This window comes from Salvelinus alpinus, chromosome 2 (genome assembly GCF_045679555.1).
Source record: "Salvelinus alpinus chromosome 2, SLU_Salpinus.1, whole genome shotgun sequence".
NCBI lineage: Eukaryota > Metazoa > Chordata > Actinopteri > Salmoniformes > Salmonidae > Salvelinus > Salvelinus alpinus.
In genome coordinates, this window is record NC_092087.1 from 56,855,259 (window position 1) to 56,860,604 (window position 5,346).

Consider the following 5,346-nt stretch of genomic DNA (forward strand, 5'->3'; position numbering starts at 1 on the left):
GGGTACCAGGAACGGTGCGAGGACAACCTGAAGTAATTTTCTTTGCACACAACAGCAGCGTCCAGGGCTCCAACAACTACTCACCTTATTGCCTGCTGTACGGACGGGAGCTACAGCTGTTGACTGAGGTAAACAATGCAATTGTAAATACAATTATTGCATTTTCTGTAGTCTTTAAAATGTGTGATTGACTTACATGCTGACCACACCACTCGTGTCTTGTGCGGTGCAAAATAAATGTACACATACATGTTATTCAATCATTGCACCCACACTACTCGCAAGTGTCTGCGTGGCCGGGCTCTAAAAAAGAACTTGGTTCTATTTTTGACGCTCAACACGCTACAAGTCCTGCCTCTCAAATCTCCTCATTGGTTTTTAGGAGCATATACCCACGTGGGTGATTGAAAGATGAAGTGACGTCCACACTCCGGTCGATTGTAGTAATGCAAAAAGTTGCCAACCACCATATGAAGTCCAAAGAAGAAAAAGAAGCCTGAAGGAAGGAGGAAAGATGACGAGAAACAAATTAGGCTTCCCGTTTTATCTGTGGATTAATTGTCGGAGTAGAGGACCTTGTGCATTTTAGGTCAAATAACAACCCAATGTTTATATCTCATTCTAGCAAGCTAAATTGCCATACATTGTTTAATGCTTTTCGACCTGTCCCCAAATTAATATAATTGGTTCAGAGTTTGTTTTGATATTTCAACATGTGTGTCCTGATCGTGTCTGGTGTGGGGATACAAAATCAACCGCGCGCGTGCAGTTTGGACAGCATGTTTGCTATTTTAGGATAACGTACTTTCAGATCACTGAAACCCCACCTGATGTGGTAGAAGATCAGAACGTCAACCTCCCGGGTGGCGCAGTGGTCTAGAGCACTGCATCGCAGTGCTATGCTGCGCCACCAGAGTCTGGGTTCGCGCCCAGGCTCTGTCGCAGCCGGCCGCGACCGGGAGGTCCGTGGGGCGACGCACAATTGGCTTAGCGTCGTTCGGGTTAGGGAGGGTTTGGCCGGTAGGGATATCCTTGTCTCATCGCGCTCCAGCGACTCCTGTGGCGGGCCGGGCGCAGTGCGCGCTAACTGAGGGGGGCGGGTGCACGGTGTTTCCTCCGACACATTGGTGCGGCTGGCTTCCGGGTTGGAGGCGCGCTGTGTTAAGAAGCAGTGCGGCTTGGTTGGGTTGTGCTTCGGAGGACGCATGACTTTTGACCTTCGTCTCTCCCGAGCCCGTACGGGAGTTGTAGCGATGAGACAAGATAGTAATTACTAGCGATTGGATACCACGAAAATTGGGGAGAAAAGGGGATAAAATTAAAATAAAAAAAAAATAAAAAAAAAAGAAGATCAGAACGTCTTCAAGGACCACCTTCAGGCACGGGCTGAGAAGGATGTGGTGGTTTTAATAATATGAAATATAATTGCATTTATTTCTGTTATCAATCAAGGTGAGACTGAACATCGACAAGGTGTAGGAGAAACAGAAGTAGAGCCACCAGAGGAGAATCAAGAAGGGGACCACGTGCTTTGACATCTGGGCGAACGACTTGGTTTGCAAGAAGAACGAAATGAAGGTGAGACCTGGAAAGCCCTGCTTCTCTTTCACTCCTAGCTGGGGTCAGTTAAGTTGAATATAAAAATCTCAGATAACTACTTGCATTAGCACATAAAATAACCTGAAGCTAGTTTTAGTTTCCCTAACACCGATATTTTACTCTTTGTCTTCCTAGGGTTACCTCGGTGGAAGCCAACAATCTCCTCCAGTTGGAGCAGTTGGACGGTCAACTATTGAAAGCCCTGACACCCTACACTTCGGTGAAGCCCAATAGACAAAGTATGTTAAGCTTTGGTTAACATTTGAGAAAGCAAGAAATGGTAGTTATGCTGAGTTTATGAAAATGTACCTTAATTTACCTCTCCAAATGACGTTAGGACCATCACCTGTCCAAGCCACCCAGGAGGTATCCCATCCACCAGAGCCAGTGACTTCGGATCAGTCTGATTCTCTGTGCTCTGAGTCGGAGGGGCCCAGCTTGAGGTAGGCTATACCTTCAAAAACTGTTGAAATTATATATCTCCCATTTATAACACTGCACTAATCTATCAAATGTTCTCACATTGAATTGTAACCTGTGTTTATTTGTTTACGTCTCTTTCTCCTACCATGCATCACTCGAGAGGTCCAAGAAAACTTTCTTAGTAGATAATGACAACATAACAGTAGCTGTAGATGATGTAATCAAAAGTTGGAGGGTGGTTGTAATGGAGGACATCAGGTGGATCTACGTCTGGGTTTTAGGATCTACGTCTGGGTTTCCACCCACTGGGGAGCCAGGCCCAGCCAATAAGAATTAGTTTTTCCCCACAAAAGGGCTTTATTACAGACAGAAATATTCCTCATTTTCATTTGCTGCTCGGATGGCTGGTATCAGACAATCCCGCAGGTGAAGAAGCCAGATGTGGAGGTCCTGGGCTGGCGTGGTTACACGTGGTCTACGGTTGTGAGGCCGGTTGGACGTACAGCCAAATTCTCTAAAACGACATTGGAGGTGGCTTATGGTAGAGAGATTAACATTCAATTCTCTGGCAACAGCTCTGGTGGACATTCCTGCAGTCAGCATGCCACTTGCACGCTCCATCAAAACTTGAGACATCTGTGGTATTGTGTTGTGTGATAAAACTGCACATTTTAGAGTGCACCTGTGTAATGATCATGTTGTTTAATCAGCTTCTTGAATCTTGATATGACACACCTGTCAGGTGGGTGGATTATCTTGGCAAAGGAGAAATGCTCACTAATAGGTATGTAAACAAATTTGTGCACAAAATGTAAGCTTTTTGTGCATATGGAACATTTCTGGGATATCTTATTTCAGCTAATGAAACATAGGACCAACAATTTACATGTTGCGTTTATATATTTTTTTCAGTATAGAACCATCTTTTGTATAGAACCATCTTCCTAACCAATACACAACAGCTGGCCATCATTCTCTCTACATGACAAATGTCCTTCAGAATACCCATGGCCAAGAAGAACGTGTTCAAACATGAATTTGTTCCTTGTGCTGTTGGACTTCCAAATGCAATGTAAATTGTATCGGTATATGCACTTATCTATTTATCGAACAGTGCAGTAGGGGCAGCGGTCAGTCATGATTGAATGTATCAATGTCCTTTATTCTATTCTATGCATAATGCCTCCATACAGCGTCAAAGAAATTAGGGGAACTCTCAGTACCACTAATGATTATGTTACAGAGGTGACTGGTGCATAGAGGAGAGCCAAGGTAACTTACTTGGAACAGAATGGACTCCTGTATCTCCTGTCTCTGTCAGCTGAGCAAAGAATAACATCACCACCACATATTAGTGACAGAGGACCTGCATGAAAATAGGGATGGAGAGAGAGAAATGGTTTGAGGTCATTCTCATTTATTGTACCTGAGACGCATGTATGATGTGTAACTATTTTTCATTTTAAAGTGTTTTTCATGGTTGCAAAGCCTAGGGATGCAATGGCAATGCCAACCGCAATACAAGACGACCCTAGACCTACGGAAACAGGCTTACTCACTCTTAGAGAAATCTAAGTTAACACTGAGAAAGAGACGTGAGACAAGCAGGGTCACTAAGAAAAATGACTTGCTATTGTCTCCCTCAGAAGTAAAGTAAACCACCATCATAAATTGGTGCATACTATAGATCAGTCACGTTGTTTGGTAGCTAGCTCACGTTAGTGATCCTTCTTTGGTAGACTACCAGCGAAAGCCCGTAGCTAGCCAAGCAAGCTTGCTTCAGATGTCGTCAGAGCAACAAGTTAAATTAAGATGATCATTGGAAATCACGTCACCAGGAGGTTTCTATCGACAAATCAGTGCACCTGGCAGCAAACCCCCCCCCCCCGCCCCGACCCCCTATTATTTAGCTGTTAACCAGCTGATTAAACATTGCTAAAGTTGTGTGACTGTTGAAATTTAGGGCAAGCTTGCATGGCAGACATTTTGAAACTCTTGATGAAAAAGTGCACAGAGGAGAACAAGCAGAATAAACCACCAAGTCAGACCTTGTAAGACCATTCTATTTTTTTGTACTAGAAAATACAATCACTACAAACACTAACAATAAATATTCAACATGCAATTACATTATTAGCAACTTTGTATTACCTTTTTGAGATTAAATTACAATGGACAGGAGTACCTCAAATTCCAGTTTGCAAATTTGTTCGACTTATCTGGACTTTCCAATGCTTGTCTAGCCTACCTTTGCCATCTGCTAGTACTTGTACTGCCATGTTTTATTGCACAGGCTACGATAAATAATCAAGGTAGCCAGGTTCCCACTATATGTAAAGTCACAATTGGCATTATCGTAGCTTTAGGTTAGCAGGTTAGGTTAGTTAACTAGCTAACCTGCTAGTCAACCTGCTAGCTAACTAGCCTAACCTGCATGCTAACTAACCTAACCTACTATGTATATAAAACTAACCTGCTAGCTAATCTAACCTGCTAGCTAACATTAGCCACAAATGCTAATGTAACGGCACTTCCATAAAATGGAACCACGTGACAGCTAACAGCTATTCAGAGTGACTCGTGGTTAGGGCTGTTGCGGTGACTGTCTTACCACCAAACTGGCAGTCATGAGTCATGACTGCAGTAAAATTCCACGTGACATTTGAGTCATGGTATTTTCCTCTTATGCACTCTGGACACGCGTTGGTAGTACCCAACTTGCTAATGCTAACGACCATCAGGTCGCAATGGCCTGGTACTCAGGGCTCTATAATTGTTCCTCTAACCACTCTGACATCAATGGAAATGCAATTGAAAATCACATCAAGCCCACATCATCAAAACAGTATTGTGCTTTTAAAACTCACCTCACTGTGATGATCCATTTGAGAAAAAAAAGATGTTCAACAGCAGGTTGAAACTGAGAGTAAAACATGGTCATTGTGGATGTTGTTTCAAAGCCTAACACAAGGAAACGGACAGTTCTTTCTAAGGTGATGATTAATTCAAAACAACCATATGCATATTAGAGCTTAGCATACATAGGCTTAATTAAAACCTGAATTAAAAGTATGATTGTGCCGTTATAGAATACATTGCCTACAGCATATTATGTATGGCAGAAAAACATAAAACAAAACTGATTTTTAGATGTCTTTGGTACTTAATTGGTCTAGCCTATACAAATTTGAGTAATCCTCATTGAGTATGGACTATATAATTTTGCATACTGGATGGACTGGTTACCTTATGCTACGCTCCATAATGTCTTTTCAAGAGTCTGGGAGAGAACGTATAGCCCTAGGCGACTGTTGGTTCATTGAT